The sequence below is a fragment of the Pristiophorus japonicus genome, unplaced genomic scaffold (genome assembly GCF_044704955.1).
Source record: "Pristiophorus japonicus isolate sPriJap1 unplaced genomic scaffold, sPriJap1.hap1 HAP1_SCAFFOLD_58, whole genome shotgun sequence".
Lineage (NCBI taxonomy): Eukaryota > Metazoa > Chordata > Chondrichthyes > Pristiophoridae > Pristiophorus > Pristiophorus japonicus.
The window spans coordinates 110,890-137,998 of record NW_027254488.1 but is presented as its reverse complement, the minus strand read 5'-3'; the positions used below and the strand labels follow the sequence as shown (position 1 = coordinate 137,998).

Genomic DNA, 27,109 nt, shown 5'->3' with positions numbered 1-27,109 from the left:
ACACAATGAATGGTGCTGGCAGCGGCCGCGTGGCCTAATGGATAAGGCGTCTGACTTCGATTACAACCGCAAAGTTATCAGAAGATTGCAGGTTCGAGTCCTGCCGCGGTCAACTTAGCTCGCTACGTGAAATTTTATATTCTTTGTTGTGATTCTGCCGAGAAATCAACCATCTCTTCCAGTCACTCACCTGAAGTGAAGGAAGGCTGTTTGCTTTAAGAATCTCATGGCAAGTTTTCATCATTGTCGATCTGCATGCACGGGCAGAGCAAGCTGTGAAGTGGACTTTCTTGCACATTATTTCTGTTTGGATACAAAAAGCAGGAGATTGAATGGCTGACGATGTCTTATAGCAGAGACGAGGTGGCTGAGAGGTTAAGGCGATGGACTGCTAATCCATTGTGCTCTGCACGCATGGGTTCGAGTCCCATTCTCGTCGTCGTTGGCTTGCAGCTTCACCACTTTTTGACATTCACATTTAACCTCATCGCCAAATTCCCCTTTTACTTACAGGGATGCTGTACTTTCCTCATGTCACGTCTCAAATTAATAATATATTCGTCAAAAGGAGAACAGTTGCAGTACAATGGCGAGGGGCACTAATTAGATAGGTATCTGAGAGACAGCACATGAACGATGGGCCATAATATCATTTCTCACCACCGTCAGAATCTGAGAGCTGCGCTTTTCACTGTCGGCGGCTCGTTGGTCCATGGTTATGATTCTCCCTTCGGATTGATCACAATTGAAATGCGAGAGGTCACGAGCCAAATACCGGACGAGCCCCGCCATGTTTTACTCAAAGTTCCGCTTCTAACAGCCGCTCGACATGTGAGAAAACAGACGTATTTCACGTTAAAACGTGTGATTTTACGCCGATGTTCCCTTAGCATCCAAATCCCAGAGCAAAGTGAATCCCGCCAAACTGAGTAAAGTTAAAATATCTCAGAGGTACTCGGCTCTGTGACTCGTTGGATAACCTAAAGCCTTGTTTGGTTCCGGCCGATACTTGATCAGTATATCTTCCTGTCTGTACGGATAAGTTCACCTCAATTGGGATAAGCATACATTCAGCGTCAATCTCCACCTCTGCCCTGAACATGTGTGCGTCCTTTGTCTCTAGAGCTGAAAAGATGAGAGAAGCTGCTTTTTGAATTCGTCCCTTGGCTGCCGAATTCAAAGCATACAGGAAATCAATCCGGGCTGGCAAAGCTGCCTGGTCTGATTAAAAGGCGGTGATACCCTATATTGTAGGCATGTTCTCGTCTTCTGGCCTCAACATTAGGTTCAACGTATCGGATGATAAGCACCGCTCCCATTGTCTGGTAATGGTTCTGCTATTCCCACTAACACTTCCTCTGGCCCATCCTTTGTTACGTTATTGCCCGATTACCACCCACTTTGCCTTTCTCCATTGTGCCATGTATTATTTCATCACTCCTTCGTTCCGCTGCATCACAAAAGTTCCCATTTGACATTTCTCGCTGCATGTTTTTTCCAGGCGCTATTTTTGTTGAAAACATCTGTAATCTTTAACTTTTTCCTGAAATATCGGAATTATTATCCGACAGAACGTGAAACCGGATTCTTCCTCCACAAAATCTGCACGACCTGCCGAGTTTTAAATATTTATCTGTTTTTATTCATTCTATTTCCGTGTCCCTTTTAAGGGGATTTGCTGTCTGTCCGAGATCATTCTCTGTCTCTGTAAAATGGTGTGCTATCAGACCCTCATCATTCTGTGTCTGTTTCAAAGGGATGTGCTGTCTGTCCCGGATTTCCAATTTGAAATTTCAAAACCTGCCTTTGGAGGTTAAGGAATATTAGTTTGTTTGTGTGTTTCAGACTGGGCTGGTTTTACGTCCCTCCCTCCTTGTCTATCACCTGTGGCTTCAATAATAGTCTCTGCGCCGCGTGGTCCTGAGCCCCACTGCACAATTGCCTTCAGGGATGATCGAAATCTCACTTTATTCTTTTAAAAGGGAACTGCTGTCAGTCAAGGGTGATTCTGCATCTGGGTAAAAGGGATGTCCGTGCAATCCCGGATCATTCTGTGTCTGTTTAAAAGGGCTGGTTGTCAGTTCCTTTTCATAATCTTTCCCTTTAAAACGGATTTTCTCAGAAACCCGGGTCATCCTGTATTGTTTGAGAAGGAGTATGATTTCAGCTGCAATGACCGAATTGTTAAACTATAGTGTTCCAATTTATATTGGGGTTGCCTGCGCCGGTGCGCACCCAGATCGCAGTGCAACTGTTCATTCACTTGAAATATGCTCATCTTTTCCTAAATCCACTCCTTGATATTGCAGTTGCCCCGAATTTGCTCGCAATATATACAACAACACAATGAATGGTGCTGGCAGCGGCCGCGTGGCCTAATGGATAAGGCGTCTGACTTCGATTACAACCGGAAAGTTATCAGGAGATTGCAGGTTCGAGTCCTGCCGCGGTCAACTTAGCTCGCGACGTGAAATTTTATATTCTTTGTTGTGATTCTGCCGAGAAACCAACCATCTCTTCCAGTCACTCACCTGAAGTGAAGGAAGGCTGTTTGCTCAAAGAATCTCATTGCAAGTTTTCATCATTGACGATATGCATGCACGGGCAGAGCAAGCTGTGAAGTGGACTTTTTTGCACCTTATTTCTGTTTGGATACAAAAAGCAGGAGATTGAATGGCTGACGATGTCTTATAGCAGGGACGAGGTGGCCGAGAGGTTAAGGCGATGGACTGCTCATCCATTGTGCTCTGCACGCATGGCTTCGAATCCCATTTTCGTCGTCGTTGACTTGCAGCTTAACCACTATTTGATATTCACATTTCACCACATCGCCAAATTCCCTTTTTACTTACAGGGATGCAGTACTTTCCTCATGTAATGTCTCAAATTAATAATTTATTCGTCAAAAGGAGAACAGTTGCAGTACAATGGCGAGGGGCACTAATTAGATAGGTATCTGAGAGACAGCACATGCACGATGGGCCACAATATCATTTCTCACCACCGTCAGAATCTGAGAGATGCGCTTTTCACTGTCGGCGGCTCGTTGGTCCACGGTTATGATTCTCCCTTCGGATTGATCACATTTGAAATGCGAGAAGTCACGGGCCAAATCCCGGACGAACCCCGTCATGTTTTACTCAAAGTTCCGCTTCTAACAGCCGCTCGACATGTGAGAAAACAGACGTATTTCACGTTAAAACGTGTGATTTTACGCCGATGTTCCCTTAGCATCCAAATCCCAGAGCAAAGTGAATCCCGCCAAACTGAGTAAAGTTAAAATATCTCAGAGGTACTCGGCTCTGTGACTCGTTGGATAACCAAAAGCGTTGTTTGGTTCCGGCCGATACTTGATCAGTATATCTTCCTGTCTGTACGGATAAGTTCACCTCAATTGGGATAAGCATACATTCAGCGTCAATCTCCACCTCTGCCCTGAACATGTGTGCGTCCTGTGTCTCTAGAGCTGAAAAGATGAGAGAAGCTGCTTTTTGAATTCGTCCCTTGGCTGCCGAATTCAAAGCAAACAGGAAATCAATCCGGGCTGGCAAAGCTGCCTGGTCTGATTAAAAGGCGGTGATACCCTATATTGTAGGCATGTTCTCGTCTTCTGGCCTCAACATTTGGTTCAACCTATCGGATGATAAGCACCGCTCCCATTGTCTGGTAATGGTTCTGCTATTCCCACTAACACTTCCTCTGGACCATCCTTTGTTACGTTATTGCCCGATTACCACCCACTTTGCCTTTCTCCATTGTGCCATGTATTATTTAATCACTCCTTCGTTCCGCTGTATCACAAATGTTCACATTTGACATTTCTCGCTGCGTATTTTTTCCAGGCGCTATTTTTGTTGAAAACATCTGTAATCTTTAACTTTTTCCTGAAATATCGGAATTATTATCCGACAGAACGTGAAACCGGATTCTTCCTCCACAAAATCTGCACGACCTGCCGAGTTTTACATATTTATCTGTTTTTATTCATTCTATTTCCGTGTCCCTTTTAAGGGGATTTGCTGTCTGTCCGAGATCATTCTCTGTCTCTGTAAAATGGTGTGCTATCAGACCCTCATCATTCTGTGTCTGTTTCAAAGGGATGTGCTGTCTGTCCCGGATTTCCAATTTGAAATTTCAAAACCTGCCTTTGGAGGTTAAGGAATATTAGTTGGTTTGTGTGTTTCAGACTGGGCTGGTTTTACGTCCCTCCCTCCCTGTCTATCACCTGTGGCTTCAATAACAGTCTCTGCGCCGCGTGGTCCTGAGCCCCACTGCACAATTGCCTTCAGGGATGATCGAAATCTCACTTTATTCTTTTAAAAGTGAACTGCTGTCAGTCAAGGGTCATTCTGCATCTGGGTAAAAGGGATGTCCGTGCAATCCTGGATCATTCTGTGTCTGTTTAAAAGGGCTGGTTGTCAGTTCCTTTTCATAATCTTTCCCTTTAAAACGGATTTTCTCAGAAACCCGGGTCATCCTGTATTGTTTGAGAAGGAGTATGATTTCAGCTGCAATGACCGAATTGTTAAACTATAGTGTTCCAATTTACATTGGGGTTGCCTGCGCCGGTGCGCACCCAGATCGCAGTGCATCTGTTCATTCACTTGAAATATGCTCATCTTTTCCTAAATCCACTCCTTGATATTGCAGTTGCCCCGAATTTGCTCGCAATATATACAACAACACAATGAATGGTGCTGGCAGCGGACGCGTGGCCTAATGGATAAGGCGTCTGACTTCGATTACAACCGGAAAGTTATCAGAAGATTGCAGGTTCGAGTCCTGCCGCGGTCAACTTAGCTCGCGACGTGAAATTTTATATTCTTTGTTGTGATTCTGCCGAGAAACCAACCATCTCTTCCAGTCACTTACCTGAAGTGAAGGAAGGCTGTTTGCTCAAAGAATCTCATTGCAAGTTTTCATCATTGTCGATATGCATGCACGGGCAGAGCAAGCTGTGAAGTGGACTTTTTTGCACCTTATTTCTGTTTGGATACAAAAAGCAGGAGATTGAATGGCTGACGATGTCTTATAGCAGGGACGAGGTGGCCGAGAGGTTAAGGCGATGGACTGCTCATCCATTGTGCTCTGCACGCATGGCTTCGAATCCCATTTTCGTCGTCGTTGACTTGCAGCTTAACCACTATTTGACATTCACATTTCACCACTTCGCCAAATTCCCTTTTTACTTACAGGGATGCAGTACTTTCCTCATGTAATGTCTCAAATTAATAATATATTCGTCAAAAGGAGAACAGTTGCAGTACAATGGCGAGGGGCACTAATTAGATAGGTATCTGAGAGACAGCACATGCACGATGGGCCACAATATCATTTCTCACCACCGTCAGAATCTGAGAGCTGCGCTTTTCACTGTCGGCGGCTCGTTGGTCCACGGTTATGATTCTCCCTTCGGATTGATCACATTTGAAATGCGAGAATCACGGGCCAAATCCCGGACGAACCCCGTCATGTTTTACTCAAAGTTCCGCTTCTAACAGCCGCTCGACATGTGAGAAAACAGACGTATTTCACGTTAAAACGTGTGATTTTACGCCGATGTTCCCTTAGCATCCAAATCCCAGAGCAAAGTGAATCCCGCCAAACTGAGTAAAGTTAAAATATCTCAGAGGTACTCGGCTCTGTGACTCGTTGGATAACCTAAAGCCTTGTTTGGTTCCGGCCGATACTTGATCAGTATATCTTCCTGTCTGTACGGATAAGTTCACCTCAATTGGGATAAGCATACATTCAGCGTCAATCTCCACCTCTGCCCTGAACATGTGTGCGTCCTGTGTCTCTAGAGCTGAAAAGATGAGAGAAGCTGCTTTTTGAATTCGTCCCTTGGCTGCCGAATTCAAAGCAAACAGGAAATCAATCCGGGCTGGCAAAGCTGCCTGGTCTGATTAAAAGGCGGTGATACCCTATATTGTAGGCATGTTCTCGTCTTCTGGCCTCAACATTTGGTTCAACGTATCGGATGATAAGCACCGCTCCCATTGTCTGGTAATGGTTCTGCTATTCCCAATAACACTTCCTCTGGACCATCCTTTGTTACGTTATTGCCCGATTACCACCCACTTTGCCTTTCTCCATTGTGCCATGTATTATTTAATCACTCCTTCGTTCCGCTGTATCACAAATGTTCACATTTGACATTTCCCGCTGCGTATTTTTTCCAGACGCTATTTTTGTTGAAAACATCTGTAATCTTTAACTTTTTCCTGAAATATCGGAATTATTATCCGACAGAACGTGAAACCGGATTCTTCCTCCACAAAATCTGCACGACCTGCCGAGTTTTACATATTTATCTGTTTTTATTCATTCTATTTCCGTGTCCCTTTTAAGGGGATTTGCTGTCTGTCCGAGATCATTCTCTGTCTCTGTAAAATGGTGTGCTATCAGACCCTCATCATTCTGTGTCTGTTTCAAAGGGATGTGCTGTCTGTCCCGGATTTCCAATTTGAAATTTCAAAACCTGCCTTTGGAGGTTAAGGAATATTAGTTTGTTTGTGTGTTTCGGACTGGGCTGGTTTTACGTCCCTCCCTCCCTGTCTATCACCTGTGGCTTCAATAACAGTCTCTGCGCCGCGTGGTCCTGAGCCCCACTGCACAATTGCCTTCAGGGATGATCGAAATCTCACTTTATTCTTTTAAAAGGGAACTGCTGTCAGTCAAGGGTGATTCTGCATCTGGGTAAAAGGGATGTCCGTGCAATCCCGGATCATTCTGTGTCTGTTTAAAAGGGCTGGTTGTAAGTTCCTTTTCATAATCTTTCCCTTTAAAACGGATTTTCTCAGAAACCCGGGTCATCCTGTATTGTTTGAGAAGGAGTATGATTTCAGCTGCAATGACCGAATTGTTAAACTATAGTGTTCCAATTTATATTGGGGTTGCCTGCGCCGGGGCGCACCCAGATCGCAGTGCATCTGTTCATTCATTCGAAATATGCTCATCTTTTCCTAAATCCACTCCTTGATATTGCAGTTGCCCCGAATTTGCTCGCAATATATACAACAACACAATGAATGGTGCTGGCAGCGGCCGCGTGGCCTAATGGATAAGGCGTCTGACTTCGATTACAATCGCAAAGTTATCAGAAGATTGCAGGTTCGAGTCCTGCCGCGGTCAACTTAGCTCGCTACGTGAAATTTTATATTATTTGTTGTGATTCTGCCGAGAAACCAACCATCTCTTCCAGTCACTTACCTGAAGTGAAGGAAGGCTGTTTGCTCAAAGAATCTCATTGCAAGTTTTCATCATTGTCGATATGCATGCACGGGCAGAGCAAGCTGTGAAGTGGACTTTTTTGCACCTTATTTCTGTTTGGATACAAAAAGCAGGAGATTGAATGGCTGACGATGTCTTATAGCAGGGACGAGGTGGCCGAGAGGTTAAGGCGATGGACTGCTCATCCATTGTGCTCTGCACGCATGGCTTCGAATCCCATTTTCGTCGTCGTTGACTTGCAGCTTAACCACTATTTGACATTCACATTTCACCACTTCGCCAAATTCCCTTTTTACTTACAGGGATGCAGTACTTTCCTCATGTAATGTCTCAAATTAATAATATATTCGTCAAAAGGAGAACAGTTGCAGTACAATGGCGAGGGGCACTAATTAGATAGGTATCTGAGAGACAGCACATGCACGATGGGCCATAATATCATTTCTCACCACCGTCAGAATCTGAGAGCTGCGCTTTTCACTGTCGGCGGCTCGTTGGTCCACGGTTATGATTCTCCCTTCGGATTGATCACATTTGAAATGCGAGAGGTCACGGGCCAAATCCCGGACGAACCCCGTCATGTTTTACTCAAAGTTCCGCTTCTAACAGCCGCTCGACATGTGAGAAAACAGACGTATTTCACGTTAAAACGTGTGATTTTACGCCGATGTTCCCTTAGCATCCAAATCCCAGAGCAAAGTGAATCCCGCCAAACTGAGTAAAGTTAAAATATCTCAGAGGTACTCGGCTCTGTGACTCGTTGGATAACCTAAAGCCTTGTTTGGTTCCGGCCGATACTTGATCAGTATATCTTCCTGTCTGTACGGATAAGTTCACCTCAATTGGGATAAGCATACATTCAGCGTCAATCTCCACCTCTGCCCTGAACATGTGTGCGTCCTGTGTCTCTAGAGCTGAAAAGATGAGAGAAGCTGCTTTTTGAATTCGTCCCTTGGCTGCCGAATTCAAAGCAAACAGGAAATCAATCCGGGCTGGCAAAGCTGCCTGGTCTGATTAAAAGGCGGTGATACCCTATATTGTAGGCATGTTCTCGTCTTCTGGCCTCAACATTTGGTTCAACGTATCGGATGATAAGCACCGCTCCCATTGTCTGGTAATGGTTCTGCTATTCCCACTAACACTTCCTCTGGACCATCCTTTGTTACGTTATTGCCCGATTACCACCCACTTTGCCTTTCTCCATTGTGCCATGTATTATTTAATCACTCCTTCGTTCCGCTGTATCACAAATGTTCACATTTGACATTTCCCGCTGCGTATTTTTTCCAGGCGCTATTTTTGTTGAAAACATCTGTAATCTTTAACTTTTTCCTGAAATATCGGAATTATTATCCGACAGAACGTGAAACCGGATTCTTCCTCCACAAAATCTGCACGACCTGCCGAGTTTTACATATTTATCTGTTTTTATTCATTCTATTTCCGTGTCCCTTTTAAGGGGATTTGCTGTCTGTCCGAGATCATTCTCTGTCTCTGTAAAATGGTGTGCTATCAGACCCTCATCATTCTGTGTCTGTTTCAAAGGGATGTGCTGTCTGTCCCGGATTTCCAATTTGAAATTTCAAAACCTGCCTTTGGAGGTTAAGGAATATAAGTTTGTTTGTGTGTTTCGGACTGGGCTGGTTTTACGTCCCTCCCTCCCTGTCTATCACCTGTGGCTTCAATAACAGTCTCTGCGCCGCGTCGTCCTGAGCCCCACTGCACAATTGCCTTCAGGGATGATCGAAATCTCACTTTATTCTTTTAAAAGTGAACTGCTGTCAGTCAAGGGTCATTCTGCATCTGGGTAAAAGGGATGTCCTTGCAATTCCGGATCATTCTGTGTCTGTTTCAATGGGCTGGTTGTCAGTTCCGGTTCATAATATTTCCCTTTAAAACGGATTTTCTCATAAACCCGGCTCATCCTGTATTGTTTGAGAAGGAGTATGATTTCAGCTGCAATGACCGAATTGTTAAACTATAGTGTTCCAATTTACATTGGGGTTGCCTGCGCCGGTGCGCACCCAGATCGCAGTGCATCTGTTCATTCACTCGAAATATGCTCATCTTTTCCTAAATCCACTCCTTGATATTGCAGTTGCCCAGAATTTGCTCGCAATATATACAACAACACAATGAATGGTGCTGGCAGCGGCCGCGTGGCCTAATGGATAAGGCGTCTGACTTCGATTACAACCGGAAAGTTATCAGAAGATTGCAGGTTCGAGTCCTGCCGCGGTCAACTTAGCTCGCGACGTAAAATTTTATATTCTTTGTTGTGATTCTGCCGAGAAACCAACCATCTCTTCCAGTCACTCACCTGAAGTGATGGAAGGCTGTTTGCTCAAAGAATCTCATTGCAAGTTTTCATCATTGTCGATATGCATGCACGGGCAGAGCAAGCTGTGAAGTGGACTTTTTTGCACCTTATTTCTGTTTGGATACAAAAAGCAGGAGATTGAATGGCTGACGATGTCTTATAGCGGGAACGAGGTGGCCAAGAGGTTAAGGCGATGGACTGCTCATCCATTGTGCTCTGCACGCATGGGTTCGAGTCCCATTCTCGTCGTCGTTGGGTTGCAGCTTAACCACTTTATGACATTCACATTTAACCTCATCGCCAAATTCCCCTTTTACTTACAGGGATGCTGTACTTTCCTCATGTCACGTCTCAAATTAATAATATATTCGTCAAAAGGAGAACAGTTGCAGTACAATGGCGAGGGGCACTACTTAGATAGGTATCTGAGAGACAGCACATGAACGATGGGCCACAATATCATTTCTCACCACCGTCAGAATCTGAGAGCTGCGCTTTTCACTGTCGGCGGCTCGTTGGTCCACGGTTATGATTCTCCCTTCGGATTGATCACATTTGAAATGCGAGAGGTCACGGGCCAAATCCCGGACGAACCCCGCCATGTTTTACTCAAAGTTCCGCTTCTAACAGCCGCTCGACATGTGAGAAAACAGACGTATTTCACGTGAAAACGTGTGATTTTACGCCGATGTTCCCTTAGCATCCAAATCCCAGAGCAAAGTGAATCCCGCCAAACTGAGTAAAGTTAAAATATCTCAGAGGTACTCGGCTCTGTGACTCGTTGGATAACCTAAAGCCTTGTTTGGTTCCGGCCGATACTTGATCAGTATATCTTCCTGTCTGTACGGATAAGTTCACCTCAATTGGGATAAGCGTACATTCAGCGTCAATCTCCACCTCTGCCCTGAACATGTGTGCGTCCTGTGTCTCTCGAGCTGAAAAGATGAGAGAAGCTGCTTTTTGAATTCGTCCCTTTGCTGCCGAATTCAAAGCATACAGGAAATCAATCCGGGCTGGCAAAGCTGCCTGGTCTGATTAAAAGGCGGTGATACCCTATATTGTAGGGATGTTCTCGTCTTCTGGCCTCAACATTAGGTTCAACGTATCGGATGATAAGCACCGCTCCCATTGTCTGGTAATGGTTCTGCTATTCCCACTAACACTTCCTCTGGCCCATCCTTTGTTACGTTATTGCCCTATTACCACCCACTTTGCCTTTCTCCATTGTGCCATGTATTATTTCATCACTCCTTCGTTCCGCTGTATCACAAAAGTTCCCATTTGACATTTCTCGCTGCGTATTTTTTCCAGGCGCTATTTTTGTTGAAAACATCTGTAATCTTTAACTTTTTCCTGAAATATCGGAATTATTATCCGACAGAACGTGAAACCGGATTCTTCCTCCACAAAATCTGCACGACCTGCCGAGTTTTAAAAATTTATCTGTTTTTATTCATTCTATTTCCGTGTCCCTTTTAAGGGGATTTGCTGTCTGTCTGAGATCATTCTCTGTCTCTGTAAAATGGTGTGCTATCAGACCCTCATCATTCTGTGTCTGTTTCAAAGGGATGTGCTGTCTGTCCCGGATTTCCAATTTGAAATTTCAAAACCTGCCTTTGGAGGTTAAGGAATATTAGTTTGTTTGTGTGTTTCAGACTGGGCTGGTTTTACGTCCCTCCCTCCCTCCTTGTCTATCACCTATGGCTTCAATAACAGTCTCTGCGCCGCGTGGTCCTGAGCCCCACTGCACAATTGCCTTCAGGGATGATCGAAATCTCACTTTATTCTTTTAAAAGGGAACTGCTGTCAGTCAAGGGTGATTCTGCATCTGGGTAAAAGGGATGTCCGTGCAATCCCGGATCATTCTGTGTCTGTTTAAAAGGGCTGGTTGTCAGTTCCTTTTCATAATCTTTCCCTTTAAAACGGATTTTCTCAGAAACCCGGGTCATCCTGTATTGTTTGAGAAGGAGTATGATTTCAGCTGCAATGACCGAATTGTTAAACTATAGTGTTCCAATTTATATTGGGGTTGCCTGCGCCGGTGCGCACCCAGATCGCAGTGCATCTGTTCATTCACTGGAAATATGCTCATCTTTTCCTAAATCCACTCCTTGATATTGCAGTTGCCCCGAATTTGCTCGCAATATATACAACACAATGAATGGTGCTGGCAGCGGCCGCGTGGCCTAATGGATAAAGCGTCTGACTTCGATTACAATCGCAAAGTTATCAGAAGATTGCAGGTTCGAGTCCTGCCGCTGTCACCTTAGCTCGCTACGTGAAATTTTATATTATTTGTTGTGATTCTGCCGAGAAACCAACCATCTCTTCCAGTCACTTACCTGAAGTGAAGGAAGGCTGTTTGCTCAAAGAATCTCATTGCAAGTTTTCATCATTGTCGATATGCATGCACGGGCAGAGCAAGCTGTGAAGTGGACTTTTTTGCACCTTATTTCTGTTTGGATACAAAAAGCAGGAGATTGAATGGCTGACGATGTCTTATAGCAGGGACGAGGTGGCCGAGAGGTTAAGGCGATGGACTGCTCATCCATTGTGCTCTGCACGCATGGCTTCGAATCCCATTTTCGTCGTCGTTGACTTGCAGCTTAACCACTATTTGACATTCACATTTCACCACTTCGCCAAATTCCCTTTTTACTTACAGGGATGCAGTACTTTCCTCATGTAATGTCTCAAATTAATAATATATTCGTCAAAAGGAGAACAGTTGCAGTACAATGGCGAGGGGCACTAATTAGATAGGTATCTGAGAGACAGCACATGCACGATGGGCCACAATATCATTTCTCACCACCGTCAGAATCTGAGAGCTGCGCTTTTCACTGTCGGCGGCTCGTTGGTCCACGGTTATGATTCTCCCTTCGGATTGATCACATTTGAAATGCGAGAATCACGGGCCAAATCCCGGACGAACCCCGTCATGTTTTACTCAAAGTTCCGCTTCTAACAGCCGCTCGACATGTGAGAAAACAGACGTATTTCACGTTAAAACGTGTGATTTTACGCCGATGTTCCCTTAGCATCCAAATCCCAGAGCAAAGTGAATCCCGCCAAACTGAGTAAAGTTAAAATATCTCAGAGGTACTCGGCTCTGTGACTCGTTGGATAACCTAAAGCCTTGTTTGGTTCCGGCCGATACTTGATCAGTATATCTTCCTGTCTGTACGGATAAGTTCACCTCAATTGGGATAAGCATACATTCAGCGTCAATCTCCACCTCTGCCCTGAACATGTGTGCGTCCTGTGTCTCTAGAGCTGAAAAGATGAGAGAAGCTGCTTTTTGAATTCGTCCCTTGGCTGCCGAATTCAAAGCAAACAGGAAATCAATCCGGGCTGGCAAAGCTGCCTGGTCTGATTAAAAGGCGGTGATACCCTATATTGTAGGCATGTTCTCGTCTTCTGGCCTCAACATTTGGTTCAACGTATCGGATGATAAGCACCGCTCCCATTGTCTGGTAATGGTTCTGCTATTCCCAATAACACTTCCTCTGGACCATCCTTTGTTACGTTATTGCCCGATTACCACCCACTTTGCCTTTCTCCATTGTGCCATGTATTATTTAATCACTCCTTCGTTCCGCTGTATCACAAATGTTCACATTTGACATTTCCCGCTGCGTATTTTTTCCAGACGCTATTTTTGTTGAAAACATCTGTAATCTTTAACTTTTTCCTGAAATATCGGAATTATTATCCGACAGAACGTGAAACCGGATTCTTCCTCCACAAAATCTGCACGACCTGCCGAGTTTTACATATTTATCTGTTTTTATTCATTCTATTTCCGTGTCCCTTTTAAGGGGATTTGCTGTCTGTCCGAGATCATTCTCTGTCTCTGTAAAATGGTGTGCTATCAGACCCTCATCATTCTGTGTCTGTTTCAAAGGGATGTGCTGTCTGTCCCGGATTTCCAATTTGAAATTTCAAAACCTGCCTTTGGAGGTTAAGGAATATTAGTTTGTTTGTGTGTTTCGGACTGGGCTGGTTTTACGTCCCTCCCTCCCTGTCTATCACCTGTGGCTTCAATAACAGTCTCTGCGCCGCGTGGTCCTGAGCCCCACTGCACAATTGCCTTCAGGGATGATCGAAATCTCACTTTATTCTTTTAAAAGGGAACTGCTGTCAGTCAAGGGTGATTCTGCATCTGGGTAAAAGGGATGTCCGTGCAATCCCGGATCATTCTGTGTCTGTTTAAAAGGGCTGGTTGTAAGTTCCTTTTCATAATCTTTCCCTTTAAAACGGATTTTCTCAGAAACCCGGGTCATCCTGTATTGTTTGAGAAGGAGTATGATTTCAGCTGCAATGACCGAATTGTTAAACTATAGTGTTCCAATTTATATTGGGGTTGCCTGCGCCGGGGCGCACCCAGATCGCAGTGCATCTGTTCATTCACTCGAAATATGCTCATCTTTTCCTAAATCCACTCCTTGATATTGCAGTTGCCCCGAATTTGCTCGCAATATATACAACAACACAATGAATGGTGCTGGCAGCGGCCGCGTGGCCTAATGGATAAGGCGTCTGACTTCGATTACAATCGCAAAGTTATCAGAAGATTGCAGGTTCGAGTCCTGCCGCGGTCAACTTAGCTCGCTACGTGAAATTTTATATTATTTGTTGTGATTCTGCCGAGAAACCAACCATCTCTTCCAGTCACTTACCTGAAGTGAAGGAAGGCTGTTTGCTCAAAGAATCTCATTGCAAGTTTTCATCATTGTCGATATGCATGCACGGGCAGAGCAAGCTGTGAAGTGGACTTTTTTGCACCTTATTTCTGTTTGGATACAAAAAGCAGGAGATTGAATGGCTGACGATGTCTTATAGCAGGGACGAGGTGGCCGAGAGGTTAAGGCGATGGACTGCTCATCCATTGTGCTCTGCACGCATGGCTTCGAATCCCATTTTCGTCGTCGTTGACTTGCAGCTTAACCACTATTTGACATTCACATTTCACCACTTCGCCAAATTCCCTTTTTACTTACAGGGATGCAGTACTTTCCTCATGTAATGTCTCAAATTAATAATATATTCGTCAAAAGGAGAACAGTTGCAGTACAATGGCGAGGGGCACTAATTAGATAGGTATCTGAGAGACAGCACATGCACGATGGGCCATAATATCATTTCTCACCACCGTCAGAATCTGAGAGCTGCGCTTTTCACTGTCGGCGGCTCGTTGGTCCACGGTTATGATTCTCCCTTCGGATTGATCACATTTGAAATGCGAGAGGTCACGGGCCAAATCCCGGACGAACCCCGTCATGTTTTACTCAAAGTTCCGCTTCTAACAGCCGCTCGACATGTGAGAAAACAGACGTATTTCACGTTAAAACGTGTGATTTTACGCCGATGTTCCCTTAGCATCCAAATCCCAGAGCAAAGTGAATCCCGCCAAACTGAGTAAAGTTAAAATATCTCAGAGGTACTCGGCTCTGTGACTCGTTGGATAACCTAAAGCCTTGTTTGGTTCCGGCCGATACTTGATCAGTATATCTTCCTGTCTGTACGGATAAGTTCACCTCAATTGGGATAAGCATACATTCAGCGTCAATCTCCACCTCTGCCCTGAACATGTGTGCGTCCTGTGTCTCTAGAGCTGAAAAGATGAGAGAAGCTGCTTTTTGAATTCGTCCCTTGGCTGCCGAATTCAAAGCAAACAGGAAATCAATCCGGGCTGGCAAAGCTGCCTGGTCTGATTAAAAGGCGGTGATACCCTATATTGTAGGCATGTTCTCGTCTTCTGGCCTCAACATTTGGTTCAACGTATCGGATGATAAGCACCGCTCCCATTGTCTGGTAATGGTTCTGCTATTCCCACTAACACTTCCTCTGGACCATCCTTTGTTACGTTATTGCCCGATTACCACCCACTTTGCCTTTCTCCATTGTGCCATGTATTATTTAATCACTCCTTCGTTCCGCTGTATCACAAATGTTCACATTTGACATTTCCCGCTGCGTATTTTTTCCAGGCGCTATTTTTGTTGAAAACATCTGTAATCTTTAACTTTTTCCTGAAATATCGGAATTATTATCCGACAGAACGTGAAACCGGATTCTTCCTCCACAAAATCTGCACGACCTGCCGAGTTTTACATATTTATCTGTTTTTATTCATTCTATTTCCGTGTCCCTTTTAAGGGGATTTGCTGTCTGTCCGAGATCATTCTCTGTCTCTGTAAAATGGTGTGCTATCAGACCCTCATCATTCTGTGTCTGTTTCAAAGGGATGTGCTGTCTGTCCCGGATTTCCAATTTGAAATTTCAAAACCTGCCTTTGGAGGTTAAGGAATATAAGTTTGTTTGTGTGTTTCGGACTGGGCTGGTTTTACGTCCCTCCCTCCCTGTCTATCACCTGTGGCTTCAATAACAGTCTCTGCGCCGCGTCGTCCTGAGCCCCACTGCACAATTGCCTTCAGGGATGATCGAAATCTCACTTTATTCTTTTAAAAGTGAACTGCTGTCAGTCAAGGGTCATTCTGCATCTGGGTAAAAGGGATGTCCTTGCAATTCCGGATCATTCTGTGTCTGTTTCAATGGGCTGGTTGTCAGTTCCGGTTCATAATATTTCCCTTTAAAACGGATTTTCTCATAAACCCGGCTCATCCTGTATTGTTTGAGAAGGAGTATGATTTCAGCTGCAATGACCGAATTGTTAAACTATAGTGTTCCAATTTACATTGGGGTTGCCTGCGCCGGTGCGCACCCAGATCGCAGTGCATCTGTTCATTCACTCGAAATATGCTCATCTTTTCCTAAATCCACTCCTTGATATTGCAGTTGCCCAGAATTTGCTCGCAATATATACAACAACACAATGAATGGTGCTGGCAGCGGCCGCGTGGCCTAATGGATAAGGCGTCTGACTTCGATTACAACCGGAAAGTTATCAGAAGATTGCAGGTTCGAGTCCTGCCGCGGTCAACTTAGCTCGCGACGTAAAATTTTATATTCTTTGTTGTGATTCTGCCGAGAAACCAACCATCTCTTCCAGTCACTCACCTGAAGTGATGGAAGGCTGTTTGCTCAAAGAATCTCATTGCAAGTTTTCATCATTGTCGATATGCATGCACGGGCAGAGCAAGCTGTGAAGTGGACTTTTTTGCACCTTATTTCTGTTTGGATACAAAAAGCAGGAGATTGAATGGCTGACGATGTCTTATAGCGGGAACGAAGTGGCCAAGAGGTTAAGGCGATGGACTGCTCATCCATTGTGCTCTGCACGCATGGGTTCGAGTCCCATTCTCGTCGTCGTTGGGTTGCAGCTTAACCACTTTATGACATTCACATTTAACCTCATCGCCAAATTCCCCTTTTACTTACAGGGATGCTGTACTTTCCTCATGTCACGTCTCAAATTAATAATATATTCGTCAAAAGGAGAACAGTTGCAGTACAATGGCGAGGGGCACTACTTAGATAGGTATCTGAGAGACAGCACATGAACGATGGGCCACAATATCATTTCTCACCACCGTCAGAATCTGAGAGCTGCGCTTTTCACTGTCGGCGGCTCGTTGGTCCACGGTTATGATTCTCCCTTCGGATTGATCACATTTGAAATGCGAGAGGTCACGGGCCAAATCCCGGACGAACCCCGCCATGTTTTACTCAAAGTTCCGCTTCTAACAGCCGCTCGACATGTGAGAAAACAGACGTATTTCACGTGAAAACGTGTGATTTTACGCCGATGTTCCCTTAGCATCCAAATCCCAGAGCAAAGTGAATCCCGCCAAACTGAGTAAAGTTAAAATATCTCAGAGGTACTCGGCTCTGTGACTCGTTGGATAACCTAAAGCCTTGTTTGGTTCCGGCCGATACTTGATCAGTATATCTTCCTGTCTGTACGGATAAGTTCACCTCAATTGGGATAAGCGTACATTCAGCGTCAATCTCCACCTCTGCCCTGAACATGTGTGCGTCCTGTGTCTCTCGAGCTGAAAAGATGAGAGAAGCTGCTTTTTGAATTCGTCCCTTTGCTGCCGAATTCAAAGCATACAGGAAATCAATCCGGGCTGGCAAAGCTGCCTGGTCTGATTAAAAGGCGGTGATACCCTATATTGTAGGGATGTTCTCGTCTTCTGGCCTCAACATTAGGTTCAACGTATCGGATGATAAGCACCGCTCCCATTGTCTGGTAATGGTTCTGCTATTCCCACTAACACTTCCTCTGGCCCATCCTTTGTTACGTTATTGCCCTATTACCACCCACTTTGCCTTTCTCCATTGTGCCATGTATTATTTCATCACTCCTTCGTTCCGCTGTATCACAAAAGTTCCCATTTGACATTTCTCGCTGCGTATTTTTTCCAGGCGCTATTTTTGTTGAAAACATCTGTAATCTTTAACTTTTTCCTGAAATATCGGAATTATTATCCGACAGAACGTGAAACCGGATTCTTCCTCCACAAAATCTGCACGACCTGCCGAGTTTTAAAAATTTATCTGTTTTTATTCATTCTATTTCCGTGTCCCTTTTAAGGGGATTTGCTGTCTGTCTGAGATCATTCTCTGTCTCTGTAAAATGGTGTGCTATCAGACCCTCATCATTCTGTGTCTGTTTCAAAGGGATGTGCTGTCTGTCCCGGATTTCCTATTTGAAATTTCAAAACCTGCCTTTGGAGGTTAAGGAATATTAGTTTGTTTGTGTGTTTCAGACTGGGCTGGTTTTACGTCCCTCCCTCCCTCCTTGTCTATCACCTATGGCTTCAATAACAGTCTCTGCGCCGCGTGGTCCTGAGCCCCACTGCACAATTGCCTTCAGGGATGATCGAAATCTCACTTTATTCTTTTAAAAGGGAACTGCTGTCAGTCAAGGGTGATTCTGCATCTGGGTAAAAGGGATGTCCGTGCAATCCCGGATCATTCTGTGTCTGTTTAAAAGGGCTGGTTGTCAGTTCCTTTTCATAATCTTTCCCTTTAAAACGGATTTTCTCAGAAACCCGGGTCATCCTGTATTGTTTGAGAAGGAGTATGATTTCAGCTGCAATGACCGAATTGTTAAACTATAGTGTTCCAATTTATATTGGGGTTGCCTGCGCCGGTGCGCACCCAGATCGCAGTGCATCTGTTCATTCACTGGAAATATGCTCATCTTTTCCTAAATCCACTCCTTGATATTGCAGTTGCCCCGAATTTGCTCGCAATATATACAACAACACAATGAATGGTGCTGGCAGCGGCCGCGTGGCCTAATGGATAAAGCGTCTGACTTCGATTACAATCGCAAAGTTATCAGAAGATTGCAGGTTCGAGTCCTGCCGCTGTCACCTTAGCTCGCTACGTGAAATTTTATATTATTTGTTGTGATTCTGCCGAGAAACCAACCATCTCTTCCAGTCACTCACCTGAAGTGAAGGAAGGCTGTTTGCTCAAAGAATCTCATTGCAAGTTTTCATCATTGTCGATATGCATGCACGGGCAGAGCAAGCTGTGAAGTGGACTTTCTTGCACATTATTTCTGTTTGGATACAAAAAGCAGGAGATTGAATGGCTGACGATGTCTTATAGCAGAGACGAGGTGGCTGAGAGGTTAAGGCGATGGACTGCTAAACCATGGTGCTCTGCACGCATGGGTTCGAGTCCCATTCTCGTCGTCGTTGGCTTGCAGCTTAACCACTTTTTGACATTCACATTTAACCTCATCGCCAAATTCCCCTTTTGCTTTCAGGGATGCTGTACTTTCCTCATGTCACGTCTCAAATTAATAATATATTCGTCAAAAGGAGAACAGTTGCAGTACAATGGCGAGGGGCACTAATTAGATAGGTATCTGAGAGACAGCACATGAACGATGGGCCATAATATCATTTCTCACCACCGTCAGAATCTGAGAGCTGCGCTTTTCACTGTGGGCGGCTCGTTGGTCCTCGGATTGATCACATTTGAAATGCGAGAGGTCACGGGCCAAATCCCGGACGAACCCCGCCATGTTTTACTCAAAGTTCCGCTTCTAACAGCCGCTCGACATGTGAGAAAACAGACGTATTTCATGTTAAAACGTGTGATTTTACGCCGATGTTCCCTTAGCATCCAAATCCCAGAGCAAAGTGAATCCCGCCAAACTGAGTAAAGTTAAAATATCTCAGAGGTACTCGGCTCTGTGACTCGTTGGATAACCTAAAGCCTTGTTTGGTTCCGGCCGATACTTGATCAGTATATCTTCCTGTCTGTACGGATAAGTTCACCTCAATTGGGATAAGCATACATTCAGCGTCAATCTCCACCTCTGCCCTGAACATGTGTGCGTCCTGTGTCTCTAGAGCTGAAAAGATGAGAGAAGCTGCTTTTTGAATTCGTCCCTTGGCTGCCGAATTCAAAGCATACAGGAAATCAATCCGGGCTGGCAAAGCTGCCTGGTCTGATTAAAAGGCGGTGATACCCTATATTGTAGGCATGTTCTCGTCTCCTGGCCTCAACATTTGGTTCAACGTATCGGATGATAAGCACCGCTCCCATTGTCTGGTAATGGTTCTGCTATTCCCACTAACACGTCCTCTGGACCATCCTTTGTTACGTTATTGCCCGATTACCACCCACTTTGCCTTTCTCCATTGTGCCATGTATTATTTCATCACTCCTTCGTTCCGCTGTATCACAAAAGTTCCCATTTGACATTTCTCGCTGCGTATTTCCAGGCGCTATTTTTGTTGAAAACATCTGTAATCTTTAACTTTTTCCTGAAATATCGGAATTATTATCCGACAGAACGTGAAACCAGATTCTTCCTCCACAAAATCTGCACGACCTGCCGAGTTTTAAATATTTATCTGTTTTTATTCATTCTATTTCCGTGTCCCTTTTAAGGGGATTTGCTGTCTGTCCGAGATCATTCTCTGTCTCTGTAAAATGGTGTGCTATCAGACCCTCATCATTCTGTGTCTGTTTCAAAGGGATGTGCTGTCTGTCCCGGATTTCTAATTTGAAATTTCAAAACCTGCCTTTGGAGGTTAAGGAATATTAGTTTGTTTGTGTGTTTCAGACTGGGCTGGTTTTACGTCCCTCCCTCCCTCCTTGTCTATCACCTGTGGCTTCAATAACAGTCTCTGCGCCGCGTGGTCCTGAGCCCCACTGCACAATTGCCTTCAGGGATGATCGAAATCTCACTTTATTCTTTTAAAAGGGAACTGCTGTCAGTCAAGGGTGATTCTGCATCTGGGTAAAAGGGATGTCCGTGCAATCCCGGATCATTCTGTGGCTGTTTAAAAGGGCTGGTTGTCAGTTCCTTTTCATAATCTTTCCCTTTAAAACGGATTTTCTCAGAAACCCGGGTCATCCTGTATTGTTTGAGAAGGAGTATGATTTCAGCTGCAATGACCGAATTGTTAAACTATAGTGTTCCAATTTACATTGGAGTTGCCTGCGCCGGTGCGCACCCAGATCGCATTGCATCTGTTCATTCACTCGAAATATGCTCATCTTTTCCTAAATCCACTCCTTGATATTGCAGTTGCCCCGAATTTGCTCGTAATATATACAACAACCCAATGAATGGTGCTGGCAGCGGCCGCGTGGCCTAATGGATAAGGCGTCTGACTTCGATTACAACCGGAAAGTTATCAGAAGATTGCAGGTTCGAGTCCTGCCGCGGTCAACTTAGCTCGCTTCGTGAAATTTTATATTATTTGTTGTGATTCTGCCGAGAAACCAACCATCTCTTCCAGTCACTCACCTGAAGTGAAGGAAGGCTGTTTGCTCAAAGAATCTCATTGCAAGTTTTCATCATTGTCGATATGCATGCACGGGCAGAGCAAGCTGTGAAGTGGACTTTTTTGCACCTTATTTCTGTTTTGATACAAAAAGCAGGAGATTGAATGGCTGACGATGTCTTATAGCAGAGACGAGGTGGCCGAGAGGTTAAGGCGATGGACTGCTCATCCATTGTGCTCTGCACGCAAGGCTTCGAATCCCATTCTCGTCGTCGTTGACTTGCAGCTTAACCACTTTTTGACATTCACATTTCACCACATCGCCAAATTCCCCTTTTACTTACAGGGATGCAGTACTTTCCTCATGTAATGTCTCAAATTAATAATATATTCGTCAAAAGGAGAACAGTTGCAGTACAATGGCGAGGGGCACTAATTAGATAGGTATCTGAGAGACAGCACATGCACGATGGGCCATAATATCATTTCTCACCACCGTCAGAATCTGAGAGCTGCGCTTTTCACTGTCGGCGGCTCGTTGGTCCACGGTTATGATTCTCCCTTCGGATTGATCACATTTGAAATGCGAGAGGTCACGGGCCAAATCCCGGACGAACCCCGCCATGTTTTACTCAAAGTTCCGCTTCTAACAGCCGCTCGACATGTGAGAAAACAGACGTATTTCACGTTAAAACGTGTGATTTTACGCCGATGTTCCCTTAGCATCCAAATCCCAGAGCAAAGTGAATCCCGCCAAACTGAGTAAAGTTAAAATATCTCAGAGGTACTCGGCTCTGTGACTCGTTGGATAACCTAAAGCCTTGTTTGCTTCCGGCCGATACTTGATCAGTATATCTTCCTGTCTGTACGGATAAGTTCACCTCAATTGGGATAAGCATACATTCAGCGTCAATCTCCACCTCTGCCCTGAACATGTGTGCGTCCTGTGTCTCTAGAGCTGAAAAGATGAGAGAAGCTGCTTTTTGAATTCGTCCCTTGGCTGCCGAATTCAAAGCAAACAGGAAATCAATCCGGGCTGGCAAAGCTGCCTGGTCTGATTAAAAGGCGGCGATACCCTATATTGTAGGCATGTTCTCGTCTTCTGGCCTCAACATTTGGTTCAACGTATCGGATGATAAGCACCGCTCCCATTGTCTGGTAATGGTTCTGCTATTCCCAATAACACTTCCTCTGGACCATCCTTTGTTACGTTATTGCCCGATTACCACCCACTTTGCCTTTCTCCATTGTGCCATGTATTATTTAATCACTCCTTCGTTCCGCTGTATCACAAATGTTCACATTTGACATTTCCCGCTGCGTATTTTTTCCAGACGCTATTTTTGTTGAAAACATCTGTAATCTTTAACTTTTTCCTGAAATATCGGAATTATTATCCGACAGAACGTGAAACCGGATTCTTCCTCCACAAAATCTGCACGACCTGCCGAGTTTTACATATTTATCTGTTTTTATTCATTCTATTTCCGTGTCCCTTTTAAGGGGATTTGCTGTCTGTCCGAGATCATTCTCTGTCTCTGTAAAATGGTGTGCTATCAGACCCTCATCATTCTGTGTCTGTTTCAAAGGGATGTGCTGTCTGTCCCGGATTTCCAATTTGAAATTTCAAAACCTGCCTTTGGAGGTTAAGGAATATTAGTTTGTTTGTGTGTTTCGGACTGGGCTGGTTTTACGTCCCTCCCTCCCTGTCTATCACCTGTGGCTTCAATAACAGTCTCTGCGCCGCGTGGTCCTGAGCCCCACTGCACAATTGCCTTCAGGGATGATCGAAATCTCACTTTATTCTTTTAAAAGGGAACTGCTGTCAGTCAAGGGTGATTCTGCATCTGGGTAAAAGGGATGTCCGTGCAATCCCGGATCATTCTGTGTCTGTTTAAAAGGGCTGGTTGTAAGTTCCTTTTCATAATCTTTCCCTTTAAAACGGATTTTCTCAGAAACCCGGGTCATCCTGTATTGTTTGAGAAGGAGTATGATTTCAGCTGCAATGACCGAATTGTTAAACTATAGTGTTCCAATTTATATTGGGGTTGCCTGCGCCGGGGCGCACCCAGATCGCAGTGCATCTGTTCATTCACTCGAAATATGCTCATCTTTTCCTAAATCCACTCCTTGATATTGCAGTTGCCCCGAATTTGCTCGCAATATATACAACAACACAATGAATGGTGCTGGCAGCGGCCGCGTGGCCTAATGGATAAGGCGTCTGACTTCGATTACAATCGCAAAGTTATCAGAAGATTGCAGGTTCGAGTCCTGCCGCGGTCAACTTAGCTCGCTACGTGAAATTTTATATTATTTGTTGTGATTCTGCCGAGAAACCAACCATCTCTTCCAGTCACTTACCTGAAGTGAAGGAAGGCTGTTTGCTCAAAGAATCTCATTGCAAGTTTTCATCATTGTCGATATGCATGCACGGGCAGAGCAAGCTGTGAAGTGGACTTTTTTGCACCTTATTTCTGTTTGGATACAAAAAGCAGGAGATTGAATGGCTGACGATGTCTTATAGCAGGGACGAGGTGGCCGAGAGGTTAAGGCGATGGACTGCTCATCCATTGTGCTCTGCACGCATGGCTTCGAATCCCATTTTCGTCGTCGTTGACTTGCAGCTTAACCACTATTTGACATTCACATTTCACCACTTCGCCAAATTCCCTTTTTACTTACAGGGATGCAGTACTTTCCTCATGTAATGTCTCAAATTAATAATATATTCGTCAAAAGGAGAACAGTTGCAGTACAATGGCGAGGGGCACTAATTAGATAGGTATCTGAGAGACAGCACATGCACGATGGGCCATAATATCATTTCTCACCACCGTCAGAATCTGAGAGCTGCGCTTTTCACTGTCGGCGGCTCGTTGGTCCACGGTTATGATTCTCCCTTCGGATTGATCACATTTGAAATGCGAGAGGTCACGGGCCAAATCCCGGACGAACCCCGTCATGTTTTACTCAAAGTTCCGCTTCTAACAGCCGCTCGACATGTGAGAAAACAGACGTATTTCACGTTAAAACGTGTGATTTTACGCCGATGTTCCCTTAGCATCCAAATCCCAGAGCAAAGTGAATCCCGCCAAACTGAGTAAAGTTAAAATATCTCAGAGGTACTCGGCTCTGTGACTCGTTGGATAACCTAAAGCCTTGTTTGGTTCCGGCCGATACTTGATCAGTATATCTTCCTGTCTGTACGGATAAGTTCACCTCAATTGGGATAAGCATACATTCAGCGTCAATCTCCACCTCTGCCCTGAACATGTGTGCGTCCTGTGTCTCTAGAGCTGAAAAGATGAGAGAAGCTGCTTTTTGAATTCGTCCCTTGGCTGCCGAATTCAAAGCAAACAGGAAATCAATCCGGGCTGGCAAAGCTGCCTGGTCTGATTAAAAGGCGGTGATACCCTATATTGTAGGCATGTTCTCGTCTTCTGGCCTCAACATTTGGTTCAACGTATCGGATGATAAGCACCGCTCCCATTGTCTGGTAATGGTTCTGCTATTCCCACTAACACTTCCTCTGGACCATCCTTTGTTACGTTATTGCCCGATTACCACCCACTTTGCCTTTCTCCATTGTGCCATGTATTATTTAATCACTCCTTCGTTCCGCTGTATCACAAATGTTCACATTTGACATTTCCCGCTGCGTATTTTTTCCAGGCGCTATTTTTGTTGAAAACATCTGTAATCTTTAACTTTTTCCTGAAATATCGGAATTATTATCCGACAGAACGTGAAACCGGATTCTTCCTCCACAAAATCTGCACGACCTGCCGAGTTTTACATATTTATCTGTTTTTATTCATTCTATTTCCGTGTCCCTTTTAAGGGGATTTGCTGTCTGTCCGAGATCATTCTCTGTCTCTGTAAAATGGTGTGCTATCAGACCCTCATCATTCTGTGTCTGTTTCAAAGGGATGTGCTGTCTGTCCCGGATTTCCAATTTGAAATTTCAAAACCTGCCTTTGGAGGTTAAGGAATATAAGTTTGTTTGTGTGTTTCGGACTGGGCTGGTTTTACGTCCCTCCCTCCCTGTCTATCACCTGTGGCTTCAATAACAGTCTCTGCGCCGCGTCGTCCTGAGCCCCACTGCACAATTGCCTTCAGGGATGATCGAAATCTCACTTTATTCTTTTAAAAGTGAACTGCTGTCAGTCAAGGGTCATTCTGCATCTGGGTAAAAGGGATGTCCTTGCAATTCCGGATCATTCTGTGTCTGTTTCAATGGGCTGGTTGTCAGTTCCGGTTCATAATATTTCCCTTTAAAACGGATTTTCTCATAAACCCGGCTCATCCTGTATTGTTTGAGAAGGAGTATGATTTCAGCTGCAATGACCGAATTGTTAAACTATAGTGTTCCAATTTACATTGGGGTTGCCTGCGCCGGTGCGCACCCAGATCGCAGTGCATCTGTTCATTCACTCGAAATATGCTCATCTTTTCCTAAATCCACTCCTTGATATTGCAGTTGCCCAGAATTTGCTCGCAATATATACAACAACACAATGAATGGTGCTGGCAGCGGCCGCGTGGCCTAATGGATAAGGCGTCTGACTTCGATTACAACCGGAAAGTTATCAGAAGATTGCAGGTTCGAGTCCTGCCGCGGTCAACTTAGCTCGCGACGTAAAATTTTATATTCTTTGTTGTGATTCTGCCGAGAAACCAACCATCTCTTCCAGTCACTCACCTGAAGTGATGGAAGGCTGTTTGCTCAAAGAATCTCATTGCAAGTTTTCATCATTGTCGATATGCATGCACGGGCAGAGCAAGCTGTGAAGTGGACTTTTTTGCACCTTATTTCTGTTTGGATACAAAAAGCAGGAGATTGAATGGCTGACGATGTCTTATAGCGGGAACGAAGTGGCCAAGAGGTTAAGGCGATGGACTGCTCATCCATTGTGCTCTGCACGCATGGGTTCGAGTCCCATTCTCGTCGTCGTTGGGTTGCAGCTTAACCACTTTATGACATTCACATTTAACCTCATCGCCAAATTCCCCTTTTACTTACAGGGATGCTGTACTTTCCTCATGTCACGTCTCAAATTAATAATATATTCGTCAAAAGGAGAACAGTTGCAGTACAATGGCGAGGGGCACTACTTAGATAGGTATCTGAGAGACAGCACATGAACGATGGGCCACAATATCATTTCTCACCACCGTCAGAATCTGAGAGCTGCGCTTTTCACTGTCGGCGGCTCGTTGGTCCACGGTTATGATTCTCCCTTCGGATTGATCACATTTGAAATGCGAGAGGTCACGGGCCAAATCCCGGACGAACCCCGCCATGTTTTACTCAAAGTTCCGCTTCTAACAGCCGCTCGACATGTGAGAAAACAGACGTATTTCACGTGAAAACGTGTGATTTTACGCCGATGTTCCCTTAGCATCCAAATCCCAGAGCAAAGTGAATCCCGCCAAACTGAGTAAAGTTAAAATATCTCAGAGGTACTCGGCTCTGTGACTCGTTGGATAACCTAAAGCCTTGTTTGGTTCCGGCCGATACTTGATCAGTATATCTTCCTGTCTGTACGGATAAGTTCACCTCAATTGGGATAAGCGTACATTCAGCGTCAATCTCCACCTCTGCCCTGAACATGTGTGCGTCCTGTGTCTCTCGAGCTGAAAAGATGAGAGAAGCTGCTTTTTGAATTCGTCCCTTTGCTGCCGAATTCAAAGCATACAGGAAATCAATCCGGGCTGGCAAAGCTGCCTGGTCTGATTAAAAGGCGGTGATACCCTATATTGTAGGGATGTTCTCGTCTTCTGGCCTCAACATTAGGTTCAACGTATCGGATGATAAGCACCGCTCCCATTGTCTGGTAATGGTTCTGCTATTCCCACTAACACTTCCTCTGGCCCATCCTTT

At 44.8% G+C, this 27,109-nt stretch overlaps 24 non-coding genes across 24 annotated transcripts; all 24 read left to right on the top strand.

Annotated features, from left to right (window-relative positions):
- The first annotated feature begins 23 nt into the window (after positions 1-23).
- Positions 24-112, top strand: trnar-ucg (transfer RNA arginine (anticodon UCG)). Its single transcript is given in 2 exon segments — positions 24-60; positions 77-112. It is a non-coding gene; the product is annotated as a tRNA-Arg (tRNA).
- Positions 113-357: 245 nt separating this feature from the next.
- Positions 358-439, top strand: trnas-gcu (transfer RNA serine (anticodon GCU)). The gene has a single exon. It is a non-coding gene; the product is annotated as a tRNA-Ser (tRNA).
- Positions 440-2,364: 1,925 nt separating this feature from the next.
- On the top strand, positions 2,365-2,453 carry trnar-ucg (transfer RNA arginine (anticodon UCG)). Its single transcript is given in 2 exon segments — positions 2,365-2,401; positions 2,418-2,453. It is a non-coding gene; the product is annotated as a tRNA-Arg (tRNA).
- A 245-nt stretch (positions 2,454-2,698) lies between these two features.
- trnas-gcu (transfer RNA serine (anticodon GCU)) lies at positions 2,699-2,780 on the top strand. Its single transcript has one exon. It is a non-coding gene; the product is annotated as a tRNA-Ser (tRNA).
- A 1,925-nt stretch (positions 2,781-4,705) lies between these two features.
- On the top strand, positions 4,706-4,794 carry trnar-ucg (transfer RNA arginine (anticodon UCG)). The gene is given in 2 exon segments: positions 4,706-4,742; positions 4,759-4,794. It is a non-coding gene; the product is annotated as a tRNA-Arg (tRNA).
- A 245-nt stretch (positions 4,795-5,039) lies between these two features.
- On the top strand, positions 5,040-5,121 carry trnas-gcu (transfer RNA serine (anticodon GCU)). The gene has a single exon. It is a non-coding gene; the product is annotated as a tRNA-Ser (tRNA).
- Positions 5,122-7,045: 1,924 nt separating this feature from the next.
- Positions 7,046-7,134, top strand: trnar-ucg (transfer RNA arginine (anticodon UCG)). The gene is given in 2 exon segments: positions 7,046-7,082; positions 7,099-7,134. It is a non-coding gene; the product is annotated as a tRNA-Arg (tRNA).
- Positions 7,135-7,379: 245 nt separating this feature from the next.
- On the top strand, positions 7,380-7,461 carry trnas-gcu (transfer RNA serine (anticodon GCU)). The gene has a single exon. It is a non-coding gene; the product is annotated as a tRNA-Ser (tRNA).
- A 1,925-nt stretch (positions 7,462-9,386) lies between these two features.
- trnar-ucg (transfer RNA arginine (anticodon UCG)) lies at positions 9,387-9,475 on the top strand. The gene is given in 2 exon segments: positions 9,387-9,423; positions 9,440-9,475. It is a non-coding gene; the product is annotated as a tRNA-Arg (tRNA).
- Positions 9,476-9,720: 245 nt separating this feature from the next.
- On the top strand, positions 9,721-9,802 carry trnas-gcu (transfer RNA serine (anticodon GCU)). The gene has a single exon. It is a non-coding gene; the product is annotated as a tRNA-Ser (tRNA).
- A 1,926-nt stretch (positions 9,803-11,728) lies between these two features.
- trnar-ucg (transfer RNA arginine (anticodon UCG)) lies at positions 11,729-11,817 on the top strand. Its single transcript is given in 2 exon segments — positions 11,729-11,765; positions 11,782-11,817. It is a non-coding gene; the product is annotated as a tRNA-Arg (tRNA).
- Positions 11,818-12,062: 245 nt separating this feature from the next.
- trnas-gcu (transfer RNA serine (anticodon GCU)) lies at positions 12,063-12,144 on the top strand. Its single transcript has one exon. It is a non-coding gene; the product is annotated as a tRNA-Ser (tRNA).
- A 1,924-nt stretch (positions 12,145-14,068) lies between these two features.
- On the top strand, positions 14,069-14,157 carry trnar-ucg (transfer RNA arginine (anticodon UCG)). Its single transcript is given in 2 exon segments — positions 14,069-14,105; positions 14,122-14,157. It is a non-coding gene; the product is annotated as a tRNA-Arg (tRNA).
- Positions 14,158-14,402: 245 nt separating this feature from the next.
- On the top strand, positions 14,403-14,484 carry trnas-gcu (transfer RNA serine (anticodon GCU)). Its single transcript has one exon. It is a non-coding gene; the product is annotated as a tRNA-Ser (tRNA).
- A 1,925-nt stretch (positions 14,485-16,409) lies between these two features.
- Positions 16,410-16,498, top strand: trnar-ucg (transfer RNA arginine (anticodon UCG)). The gene is given in 2 exon segments: positions 16,410-16,446; positions 16,463-16,498. It is a non-coding gene; the product is annotated as a tRNA-Arg (tRNA).
- A 239-nt stretch (positions 16,499-16,737) lies between these two features.
- Positions 16,738-16,825, top strand: trnas-gcu (transfer RNA serine (anticodon GCU)). The gene has a single exon. It is a non-coding gene; the product is annotated as a tRNA-Ser (tRNA).
- Positions 16,826-18,754: 1,929 nt separating this feature from the next.
- Positions 18,755-18,843, top strand: trnar-ucg (transfer RNA arginine (anticodon UCG)). Its single transcript is given in 2 exon segments — positions 18,755-18,791; positions 18,808-18,843. It is a non-coding gene; the product is annotated as a tRNA-Arg (tRNA).
- Positions 18,844-19,088: 245 nt separating this feature from the next.
- trnas-gcu (transfer RNA serine (anticodon GCU)) lies at positions 19,089-19,170 on the top strand. Its single transcript has one exon. It is a non-coding gene; the product is annotated as a tRNA-Ser (tRNA).
- A 1,908-nt stretch (positions 19,171-21,078) lies between these two features.
- Positions 21,079-21,167, top strand: trnar-ucg (transfer RNA arginine (anticodon UCG)). The gene is given in 2 exon segments: positions 21,079-21,115; positions 21,132-21,167. It is a non-coding gene; the product is annotated as a tRNA-Arg (tRNA).
- A 245-nt stretch (positions 21,168-21,412) lies between these two features.
- On the top strand, positions 21,413-21,494 carry trnas-gcu (transfer RNA serine (anticodon GCU)). Its single transcript has one exon. It is a non-coding gene; the product is annotated as a tRNA-Ser (tRNA).
- Positions 21,495-23,419: 1,925 nt separating this feature from the next.
- Positions 23,420-23,508, top strand: trnar-ucg (transfer RNA arginine (anticodon UCG)). Its single transcript is given in 2 exon segments — positions 23,420-23,456; positions 23,473-23,508. It is a non-coding gene; the product is annotated as a tRNA-Arg (tRNA).
- A 245-nt stretch (positions 23,509-23,753) lies between these two features.
- On the top strand, positions 23,754-23,835 carry trnas-gcu (transfer RNA serine (anticodon GCU)). The gene has a single exon. It is a non-coding gene; the product is annotated as a tRNA-Ser (tRNA).
- Positions 23,836-25,760: 1,925 nt separating this feature from the next.
- trnar-ucg (transfer RNA arginine (anticodon UCG)) lies at positions 25,761-25,849 on the top strand. The gene is given in 2 exon segments: positions 25,761-25,797; positions 25,814-25,849. It is a non-coding gene; the product is annotated as a tRNA-Arg (tRNA).
- A 239-nt stretch (positions 25,850-26,088) lies between these two features.
- Positions 26,089-26,176, top strand: trnas-gcu (transfer RNA serine (anticodon GCU)). The gene has a single exon. It is a non-coding gene; the product is annotated as a tRNA-Ser (tRNA).
- Positions 26,177-27,109: the final 933 nt, after the last annotated feature.